We start from the raw sequence: 12,164 nt of genomic DNA, 5'->3' as shown, positions 1-12,164 counted from the left end.
AATAGCCATCCAAAACATATGAGAAGGCATTCTCTTGATGAAGGAAGTTTTGCTAAGTTCATGGAAGAATGTGCTGCTCCAACTACAAGACCTCGAGGGGTAATTTCGTCTTTTTACTTTATATTTTTTTCATTTTTTTTTAAAATAATTTTGGACTTATAAAGAATAGGGGAGAACGGATTTAACATTCACGTTTAGAGCTGTAAATGAACCAAACTGCTCATGAGCGGTTTGATATTGGTTCGATAAAAATTCAATCGTGTTCGACTCGATTTATAAACGAATTGGGCTTAAGCAGAGCAGAACTCGGTTTGAAAGCTTGCGATCAAGCTTGTTTGTAGGTTCATGAACAAACCATGAATAAGTTCGATAAGAATGTTCATGAACATGCTCGTGAGCAGGTTTGGTTCTATTAATTTTTTAAGGACAGTGTTTCTATAAACGGGGAAATGCAAAACTACGTAGTTTTGTAGATTTCGAAACTATGTAGTTTTGTGTTAAAGAAATTTAAAATGGATATAATTAATGAGCTGTCTGCGAGCAAAGTTTATAAATAAAATTAATGAGTTGTTCATGAGTAAAACTCGTAAACAAATAAACACGATGCTCGCGAGCAGGAAATCGAGCTCGAGCTCATCAATTTTATGACGAGCCGAGTATAAACAGGTCAAAGCTTACAATTCATTATGTATATTTAGACTATAAATGAGCTGAGTGGCCGACTGTGTTTGGCTTGATTTATAAATGATCTGAGCTTGAACATGATACAACTCGGCTCAAAAATTTGTAAGCAGGTTTGATTATAGGTTCATGAACAAGCTCGATTATAATGTTCATGAACACGTTCATGAACATAATTAAGGAGCTGCTCGCTAGCATAATTTATGAACAGAATTAACGAGCTCTTCGCGAACAAACTTTATGAACAAATAAATGAGTTGCTCACGAGCAATTCACGAACAGAGTAAGAGCTCGAGCTCGAACTCGTCAATTTTCTACCGAACCGAGCATGAGTAGGTGAAAGCTCGGCTCGGCTAAATTGCAACAATATATATGTTATCCTCTAATACTATGTCAAATTGATTTTTTTCATCTAAGCCCAATTTTTTTTACTATTTTTAGCTTGGTTGGATATATTTTTTAATAATATTATTTTTATAAATGAGGAAATGTAAATTTAAGTAGTTTTGTATGAAATTTTAGTTTTGCAGGCTTCAAAACTATGTAGCTTTGTTTGAAATTTTAATTTTATAGATTTTAAAACTATGTAGTTTCGTGTTAGAGAAATTTCGAATTTGACATATTTAAAGAGTTGCTTGCTAGCAAAGTTCATAAACAGAATTAACGATCTCCTCGCAAAGCAAACTTTATAAATAAATAAACGAGCCGCTCACGAGCAGCTCACGAACAGGAGCTCAAGCTTGAGATCAAACTTGAACTCGTCAATTTTCCAACAACCCGAGTATGAGTAGGTCAAAACTCGGCTCGACTCAATAAAATAATTATTATGTTAAATTGATTTTTTTTTTTTTTGGGTGAAACAGGCATCATTAGATATGAATAATCATGTGGCAGGATTAGTTCCACCAAAAGCACAACAATCAATAATAAAGCAAAATGGGTCTTCAGAAATATTCAAGTTTGTTAATGTCCCTTTTGATTCTGGAAATGACCCTTCTGATGCTCTCCCTTCTCGTTGGGCTACCTTCGATTAATTATTATTGTAAGTTTTTCTTCTCTTTTACCACTCTTTTTTCTTTTTTCTTTTTTTTTTTTTTATCTCGGGGCTGTTTGGTGGCTCATTTTCATTTTCATGCTCTTGTTAAAAGAGAGTTTTAGCTTTTGCTTTTTACACCTTAAAATAGTCTTTTACAAAAGTAGAAAATCTCTGATTTTTTTAAAAATAGTTTTTTCCAACAGCAAATAGTAGGTAAACAAACATGCCCTAATATTATATGGAGTTAGGACCAAATAGACATGTTAATGAGTTGGGTTGGACTAGATCCAATGGCTTTTGTTAAAAAAATGCGGATTAAACCTTAAAAAGGGTAATTTGAAAAAATTATAATGGTTGGAAAATAATTCATTTGAAATGGCTGTTTTTAACTTTATAGCTAAAAATAGTCTCATTAGAATGGTGGACCCGCCGTAATTGTAAAAAAGATAAAAAAAATTGTTTTTGTCTTTTGTACCATTAAAATGGATACTCCGCTGTAATACAGCGGTAGATCCACCGTAATTAAACTATTTTTAATTATAAAGTTAAAAATAATCCATTTAAATGAATTATTTCTCAATCATTACCAGATTGGAAATAATTTTTATAAATTACCCCTTTCGGAGGTTTAACCCAAAAAAATGCTCAGTCAAAGCCATGTCTAGCCTAATGTTAATTTAGGCTGATCTATTATTTCGTAACATTTACCTTATAATGTTGATTTTTGCCTCTGACTTATTATTTGGTAAAACTTACCTCATGACTTATCAAAATTTGGAAATCTCTGACAATATGGATGATAAGTTAATAAATTTATTAAAATTTTAATAGTTTTATTAAAATTTTCATGGATTAGGCTTCTGTTAGGTAGGTTAAGATTTTAGCAGAACTATTAATTTGTCATCTATATTGGTCCAAATTCCACCAATTTTGGTAGATTAGGGAACAAATATTACCAAATTATAGACCATGAGATAAAGACCAAATTTTGGATAGATTACTGAGCAAATATTATCAAATAATAAATCAGACGCAAAACCCAACATTTTGAATCGGTAAAAAGGCAAATAAGACTTCAAGCCTTTATAATACTTCAAAAAAGTATATATCTAAGGTTTGTCTATCGGGTCCAGTTCAACCGAATTGACCCGACCTGACTGGTCCGATTTTTACAACCTTGAATTTGATATGTGTAAATTACATCCATGGTCACTCAACTTTATATTGTCACTGAACTTTAATTCTTAACGGTATGGCCACTGAACTTTACACTTTTTAACACCGGTAGCCACTCAATTTTAACTAACTCCTCAAAGTGACCGTTAACGACCATTAACGACCTCAAAATGAAAATATTCAAGAATTAAAATTGTTCAGAACGACATTTACTATGAAACCACATTTTTTTATTTTCCAAAATCACATTTTTTGGAGCTTTCTCTCTCTAAAAATTCACTCTCCCTCTCCTAACAAAACAACACCTAAATGACCTCAAAACGAAAATTTTCAAGAAATAAAGTTCCTTAGAATATCATTACGCTTTGGATTTTTTTATTTTTAGACCGTCAACGGTCGTTTTGAGGTATTGAGTAGCCACCAGTGTTAAAAAGTGTAAAGTTCAGTGGCCATAATGTTAAGAATTGAAGTTCAGTGTCCATAATGTCAAATTGGTAAAGTTCAGTGGCCATGGGTGTAATTTACCCAATTTGATATTAATGTTTAACTAAATGACTAATTTATATTATATATGTGATTGCAGGATGTATAGAATTAAGTTAATTGATTTGATTGGAGAAATATCCAAATAGCCCCAAAATTCAAAAATGTTTTAGCATTTGGAGAGAAATTGCAAGCACATAAATTGAAGTATGTTGGAGGCATCTAAAGAAGCTTTTTTACATAGAGGATTGATTGTGAGCCATCTTTACAAGAAATAGTTAAATTTGTATTCATATACATTCAATACATAAAATTGTTTCTTAAATGTAGATCCATGAGTTTTTATTTTTCTCATACAATATCAATATCAAGAATTTACAATATTGAAGGAAAACTTGGATATAGAAATGCTAATTATTTTTTTTTAAAAGAAAATAAGTTTTTCATTCATAGAAAAAAATAGTATATCTCGATATAAGTAATTAAACAATTACAATCCAGAAGTACATCAGAGAAGTTTGAATCTGCATATTCAATATCATAGATCGCGATAGAGTAATAGTATACAGTGCTTGAAACTGTTTTTGGTATAATAGCGAGAAACACACTTCACCCAGAATCGACTTCATAGTCTTTTTCTCTAGGATTATGATGGGGGCATTTAGTCGACTAGACGAGAAGAGACGAGTGACGGAAGAAGCCGGGTCAAAGGGGCAACACCCCGGAGCAAAGAGGAAGGCTATTATGTGGAAAATATATCTCACATGTCGTGGGAAACCCACACGCCATGTGGATGTTAAAATTCAGCATCAGACACTCAGTACCAAACCCACACACCGTGTGGATTTTCGAAATATATCCCACATGTCGTGTGAGCTCTTAAAAATGCCTTGCAGATCAAATTTAATCCGTGAATCTTGGGATTAACTTCTTCTAGTTTAGTTAGAGAATGACATCTTTGTTAGTTTACGATTAAAACTAACTCACTCGTCAAGAATCTGTATCAAATTGACTTCATGTTTTTCAATAAGACAGATCTATGTGACAATAGACAAAACTTTTCTTCTTTTCCATGAAGCAAAATATGATAACATCCATAAAGAAACAGACGACAATCACTTATATAAATAGAGATACCACAACCAATCCTAAAAAGAGAAAGAACACAAAACCACAAATAAAAAAGGAACTACCAAATCTATCAAGTAATATTCTATTGTTTGTAAACGCTTGCTGATAAAATAGTCTTGTATAAATTAATGAATACTTGAAAAGTAAAATAAGCAATATAAGAAATTTACGTGATTCGGTAAATTTATACTTATATTCACATAAGAGAAAAAGTTCTCTTTTAATTGAATCAACCAAAAACAATTACACGAACTTATCAAACACTTAAGTATAAAATTTCTCTAAGAATTGTTTGTTTTGTATTTCGCTAGTTCTCTTTGTTTCTTTTGCATTTGTATAAGTTTCTACCACTAAAGTTTATTGATGTGATGGATTCTGAACTGAGTTTGCTGGGTTCATAAATTATATGAGATATGATAGAAAATTGGTCAAATAGAGGCCGAAAATTAGCGATACCGCTCTAATACATAAATCAATGGAGGAAGTTAAACTGTCAAATGTTAATTTAGTCTTAGAGTTTGAGTTGAAGTAGTCTTAATATGTTTCTTAGCGTGTAATAAATCTCTACTTAATAGGAATTGATTATGCCATTTGTACACAATAATAGCAATGTAAAACGTGGCCTCTGTATTCTTTTGTAAGGCTATATATAATCTGTATTCTCTGGTAAGGTTATATACAGTAAAACCTTCATAAATTAATGCTCGATAAATTAATAATCTCTTTAAAATAATAATTTCTCATGGTCCCAATTTGGGCCAATTCAGTAAATTAATACTCGATAAATTAATATCTCTGTAAATTAATAAAATTTCATGGTCCCAACTGATGTGATATTGGTTATGAAAGAAAAATAATAACCAAATCAACAAGTTTTCCTGATCTATCTTAAAGAATTAACACCATCAAATAACAAGCATAAATTGGTGATAACAAACCAATCCCAAAGAATTAAAGACAATGAAAGGATATCTAACCTTACACCTTCGAATAATATTGCAAGAATGATGACCCGGTCTCTCAAGCTCACAATAAAGAATTCAATCCCGGATTGAAAATAACTCCCAAAGGAAAATGAGAACTTTTATTCATAAAAATATTGATGTTCGATTGATGAAAGATAATGAAGAATAGAAGCCTTTATATAGGCTACAAAAGAAACCTAAACCTAAACTAAAAAGGAAGTTGAATCCTAGTGCCAAGTTAAAAGAAATCCTGATTAGACAAGGAAAAACATCAAATTTCTTTTTGTCATTTAGAGCCCAATTTCAGCCCACTAATTAACATAATTTGGGCTTTTTAATTAGCTAAAAATAAGCCCAATCAATCCTATAAGGTTATAGCATTAATTTTAACTAGTATGAACACCCGTGCTATGCACGGGATTGGGATAAACTATAGTGTTATATATTTTAATGGAAAATTTTTACCAAATTAAATTTGGTTGTAAAAAAAATACAATATTAATTTGTACTGCATATTTAAAATTTTAAATGATAAAAATTCAAATGAAAATTGGAAGTATTCTGAAATGACGTGAAGATGTGAATATATTAAAAAAAATGTGAAGATAATGCATACAATTGATAAATTGATAATTGATAAATAATACCATTCATGCAACCTACTGATAACTTAATAATTTGTATAAATTCTAGTTTTTATTTATGGTTATAGATTCCCAAATTTAGGAATTCCTTATTCTTTATATATATATTAAATTAATAATAAAGTGAGATGTGAATTTTATATTATTTTAAATATATTTAGATTTTATTTATACATGGGATAAGGTACCAAAATAGGTCTAAGGTTTTTGGAGAAGTATCAATTTAGGCCCAACGTTCAAAATAACACTAATATAGACTTAATGTTTATAACATAATATCAATTTAGACTTAACGTTTACAATATAGCATCAATTTAGCCCTCACGTACAAAATAACACCAATATAGGTTTAATGTTATCAAAATAATACGAATTTAATCTTAATGTTTACAAAATAATACGAATTTAAGCTTAACGTTTACAAATATATAAAATTTAAGCTAAACGTTTCCCTATTAACTAAATAAAAAGATAACATATATAAAGTTAATAGGAAAATAATATAACTAAATAAAAAGATAACATATAAAGTTAATAGAAAAAGAATATAATATGATTAATCTAATATGATTAATCTAATTATGACGTTTAGCTTAAATTGCATATATTTTGTAAACGTGAAGCTTAAATTCGTATTATTTTGTAAACGTTATGCCTATATTGGTGATATTTTGTACGTGAGGGCTAAATTGATGCTATATTATAAACATTAAGCCTAAATTGATATTATATTGTAAACGTTAAGCCTATATTGGTGCTATTTTGAACGTTGAGCCTAAATTGGTACTTCTCCAAAAACCTTAGATCTATTTTAGTACCTTATGTCTTTATATATTGGTAAAACGTTAGTTGACTAATTTTTATCAAAATAATCTCTACAATATTACAGCTCATTTGAATAAAATTTATAATTTTATTTAGTATTTTAATTTTAATATAAATCATTTTGAACCAATGTTTTTGGGAAAATAATTTATTAACCCTTTTATTTTTTTTTGGATAAATAATATATTAGCTCTTTTATTTTTTGGGTAAATAATTTATTATTCGGTATAAACATACCGATAGAAAATAATAAAGTAATACGGCGATTTTGTATCACACCAAGTCTGATAAAAGGATCTGTATAAAAAATTGTATAATATTGTTAAAACCAACCTAAAAGAATGATGGATTTATCACATGTTTACTGTTAATGGAAATGGAAACCTAAACTCAAATTCCATTAGTGCTGCTTCTCCTTAAGGGTCTCGATTTCGTTTACCACAAAATATGATGTGGAATTAACTCAGTAAAGTCTATTTAGATTATTCAAGTCAATTTTGCTTCATAAAAGTGAATCCTCTATACATTGGTGTGCTCTCCATCTTCAAAAATCCACTAAGCCCTTCCCACTTGTGTTTTTGAATTCATGCTTCAATCTCCTTGGTTGCACAAATCACATGAAGTTGTTGATTGTATACAGTGACATTGACACCTTTAGCCAGGAGCTCACAACCTCACTAATCCTTGGTTTCATAAAATCGCCTGCTAGATTACTGAACACATTATTTTATTGCTCTCCCTATGAGATATTAGGAGGGATAATCTTGAGCTTATAAAAAATTATAAAAGAACACTTCAATAGAGTTGAATAAATACTATTCTTCCTATAGATGTTAAATAAGAAGCATAATTTGATTTGAATTTTGTAAAATCTAATTATTGATTTCATTGAACTCAGATATAGTATTATAATTAAACACATTGGTTATAAGTACTAATTAAAATAAATTATACAAAAAGTTACTCGAGTCTAAGCCTTTTTCATTCCATAAAATAGAACTTAATGACATATCTTCAACTTTCTATATGGGTAAAGCAATGCTTTAAGGGAATAAAATGACTTAGACTCAAATATTTTGTTAGCTATAGTGATTTTCTCAAATAAATTAACTTTATAAGCATCATAATCTTGGCATTAGTAATACTGATATCTCAATATGGAGACCTGGGGGAAGAAAACTTTAGTAGTAGAAATAGGCAGAAAATCGAAGCTCGCCTTACTATCATCCAATTCTGAAATAGATTCTGCACAATATATGATCAACGGACATTCATGTGTATGAACAAATCTGCAAGATAGCTCACCATGTTATCATCCAATTAATTCTCATTCTATTTAGCTTCAGAAAGGCACAGGAAAAACAAAAATAACAATTACAAAGAGAAAATCATGTATGCAAGACGAATAAGGCCCAGTTCTTTTTGACTGAAATTAAATTAAATTAACTTAACTTAACTTAACTTAACTGAATGCTACTGAACTGAACTGAACTACACCAAATAATTAATTGAACTTAACTTAACTTAACTTAACTGAATGCTGCTGAATTGAACTGAACTTACTTATGCTGAAATTAAGTCAAAAAGAACAGGGCCTAAGACTAATGAACAAAAGAAGCGAGTAATTCTATTTTAAACTTGAATTTCACTTATCCTGTTTTGGGATTGTGATTATATGAGTGCCAGATTTTGCATTATTGTATTTACTAAGTTCAAACAATTGTAAATCGAAATAGAGGCAAGTTAAAGTGTTGGATAATCATTTGATCCTATTAAAAAGAGTGTAAACTGAATGTAATTGTTGAGGATTTAAGTCTACACATTCGTGATTTCAGGTTTTCTTCCATTGCTGAAAGTAGAAGTTCATAAAACTCATCAGTTCATTTGGTGACAGTGAAAACATTACAGGAAATAAAAGTAGAATATGGAACCATCAATTTAAATGGTTTTTTTTTTAATTCCAGGAATTGAGTTTTATATGGATTTTTTTCACCAGCAAACATAAACAGTGAAGTGGCGCAACAAAGAGGAAAATCAATATCAACTGATATTGCTACAAAGAGGAAAATCTATTATAAAGAAGAAATTTTATGAAATAGAAAACCCATGATATTAATTTTAGAGCATCACGAATAGAAAAAGTTAAACAGTCCCATGTAAAAGTTAGAACAAATTTACCTAAGGAGCCGACTAACAATGAACTTAAGATAGAGTACATCATTCATATAACAAAGGACCAAAGACACGCATACAACAACAGAAAGGCCCAAATCTAGAGCACATTAGTGATACAGCTGCATAAAGAACAAATAGAAAAAATTCATTTGTAAAGAAGAAGGATTATCAAATATCAAACACAGTGTATTCCAAAATAAAATCAAAGAGTAAAGCAAATTCCGAACAGTCAAAACTATAAAAATTACCTCAGATCAGCCTTCAAAATATATAATAATAAAATTAATTGGAATTTGGAAATAAAGAGAACTGATGAAAAGAGAAGAGAAAAGAAAACAGTGAGGAAAAAATTCAGGGCTTACCTAATTATTTCCACTTTCTTCATCTTCATTTGTAATTTCTAACAATAATGTTCCTAAATCTGCAACAAACTCATTCACCTTCTTCTCCAAAGAATTCATTCCTGCCAAAGAGAAATACAATAAATCAATCGATCAATCATTCAGACAGATATAAAACAAAAGAAAAAGGAAAGGGAAAGGGCATGCTTACCTAATTATTTCCACTTTCTTCATCTCCATTTGTAATTTCTAACAATAATGTTCCTAAATCTGCAACAAACTCATTCACCTTCTTCTCCAAAGAAGTCATTCTGCCAAAAAAGAGGATTGAGCCGAGTTTTGAGAGAGAAAACTGATTTTGATCGGAGAGAAGAAGGGTTAGAGAGAAGAGAAGCAGCCATGGCTAGTGAGAGTGAGAGAGAAAGGGGGAAAATGGGTATATATTGGAAGAAGGGGAAAGAAAAGGAAGTTTGTTGCAGTATTTGGCTGTTTGTGCATCAGAAACGCTTTCATTCTGATGAGTAGCTGCCATGAAATAATTGGTTTCACCATTTCACATATTTTCCTACTTGTTGGGTTTGGATTCTCTAAAATTGAACTGAAACAGGAGCCATAGGGTACAGCAATTCACGGGATATTAAAGACCTCTACAACCTATGACTATTAAGGACCTTACAATAACAAAACTCAGTTCAATTTTATTTTGATAGTTCCATATTCTATAAATAACAAAATAGATTGAAAACAGAGAACCAAAATAACAGTGAGGAAACATAATCAAACAAAAATAAACGTTATGCCTATATTGGTGCTATTTTGTACGTGATGGCTAAATTGATGATATATTGTAAACGTTAAGCCTAAATTGATATTATGTTGTAAACGTTGCTATTTTGAACGTTGAGCCTAAATTGGTACTCCTCCAAAAACCTTAGGTCTATTTTAGTACCTTATGTCTTTAAATTTGCAACAAACTCATTCACCTTCTTCTCCAAAGAAGTCATTCTTGCCAAAGAGAAATACAATAAATACAGATATAAAACAAAAGAAAAAGGGAAGAGAAAGGGCATGCTTACCTAATTATTTCCAGTTTCTTCATCTTCATCTCCATTTGTAAGTGTAATTTCTAACAATAATGTTCCTAAATCTGCAACAAACCCATTCACCTTCTTCTCCAAAGAAGTCATTCCTGCCAAAGAGAAATACAATAAATCAATTGATCGATCAATCATTCAGACAGATATTAAACAAAAGAAAAAGGAAAGAGAAAGGGCATGCTTACCTAAATATTTCCACTTTCTTCATCTCCATTTGTAATTTCTAACAATAATGTTCCTAAATCTGCAACAAACCCATTCACCTTCTTCTCCAAAGAAGTCATTCTGCCAAAAAAGAGGATTGAGCCGAGTTTTGAGAGAGAAAGATGATTCTGATCGGAGAGAAGAGAAGCAGAATGGTTAGTGAGTTAAAACAGAGAACAAAAATTGAACTGAAACAGGAGCCATAGCACAGTCAAAACCATAAAAATACATATAATCAGCCTTCAATTTCTAGTAAGTTAACGAATCCCTAAATTCGATTAGGTCGAAACTGAATAGAATTCAAATTCAAAATCTATAAATAACAAAATTAATTGAAAACAAAGAACAAAAATAACAGTGAGGAAACATAATCAAAAAAATAAAATAAAATAAAGGGTTACCTGAATTATTTCAGGTTTGTCCATCTCCATTTCTAGTTCTGTCTTCAATTTTCCCATTCCTGTTGTTTCTCTTCTGCTTGGTCAACTTCTCGTATTTATCAGTATCACTTCCTCAGGCCATGATGATATTAACTGCCTTGAAAATAGAGATGGTAAAGGATCTGAAAACAGGAAGCGAAGCACTGAAATTGTTGAAAACGTAGATTGATAAGAGATAAGACCTGCAATTAGGCATAAACAGAAAAAACCCCAGTAGATAAGAGATTTGCTAAAAAACGATGGAATAAAAGAAAATGAAGGAGAATCGAGTGTGAAAAGAAAATTAAGGTGAACAACAGTTCATCAAGCAGTTGAGGCAAATGAGAATGGAGTAAGATTGAGGGAGGGAATGCGGAGAGGTTCAGTTATTGGGAAAGAGACGTTTTAAATTACAGTAAAATAAAAATAATTGAAAAAGAAAAATATAATAAAAATTCAAGAATTTGACACATCAGCTTAAATGTAAGCTGCTTTAAATATAGTAATAGATGAGTCCCAATGAGATTTCCACATGCCAAACACAAGCAAGTCCAAAGCTTCTCTTAAAGCATGATCAACTTTTTTACATATCACTATTATGGACTTGGGTTTGGATACAACACAAAAACACACCATCTCTAATGACTTCGCTAGAATCCATTCCTTGCTTAAAGAAACTCAAGACGAGTCCAGTAAGCATTTGTTGGTCTTTCTTTGCACGATTCTTCGTTATAGGTCCAATTGACAGCTCCAATGGATCCCTCATGCTTCTACCGGGCTCCTTAACTCCAAGCCTTTTTGTTCCATGCTCTTGTACTTTTGATATCACATCACCAATATTATTAATTTATAGAAGTTTAACTGTATAACCACTTGTTTTTCATGATTAAACAAGAGAGTAACATCAACTTCTCTATTTGCTTGTTTTCATATACTTAGATTTCAACCGGAAACATAAATAGATGCAAATCCACCTTCGCTCACATC

General features: G+C 30.7%; 2 long non-coding RNA genes across 5 annotated transcripts; one reads left to right on the top strand and one right to left on the bottom strand.

Annotated features, from left to right (window-relative positions):
• The first annotated feature begins 1 nt into the window (after position 1).
• On the top strand, positions 2–3,654 carry LOC136235195 (uncharacterized). The gene is made up of 3 exons (XR_010691712.1): positions 2–99; positions 1,545–1,723; positions 3,477–3,654. It is a non-coding gene; the product is annotated as an uncharacterized lncRNA (long non-coding RNA).
• A 3,647-nt stretch (positions 3,655–7,301) lies between these two features.
• Positions 7,302–11,545, bottom strand: LOC136235120 (uncharacterized). 4 transcript variants are annotated; one of them, XR_010691656.1, is made up of 6 exons: positions 11,160–11,545; positions 10,740–10,886; positions 10,534–10,646; positions 9,669–10,462; positions 9,479–9,579; positions 7,302–8,230 (listed from the first exon to the last, which is right to left on the bottom strand). It is a non-coding gene; the product is annotated as an uncharacterized lncRNA (long non-coding RNA). The 4 variants fall into 4 exon arrangements; XR_010691655.1 differs by having other exon boundaries at positions 7,302–9,579; XR_010691658.1 differs by having other exon boundaries at positions 7,302–9,579; positions 10,740–10,839.
• Between the last annotated feature and the right edge of the window lie 619 nt (positions 11,546–12,164).

Source organism: Euphorbia lathyris, chromosome 7, assembly GCF_963576675.1.
Source record: "Euphorbia lathyris chromosome 7, ddEupLath1.1, whole genome shotgun sequence".
Classification (NCBI taxonomy): domain Eukaryota; kingdom Viridiplantae; phylum Streptophyta; class Magnoliopsida; order Malpighiales; family Euphorbiaceae; genus Euphorbia; species Euphorbia lathyris.
The sequence above is the reverse complement of the archived record's forward strand: the minus strand, read 5'-3'. Positions and strand labels throughout refer to the sequence as shown.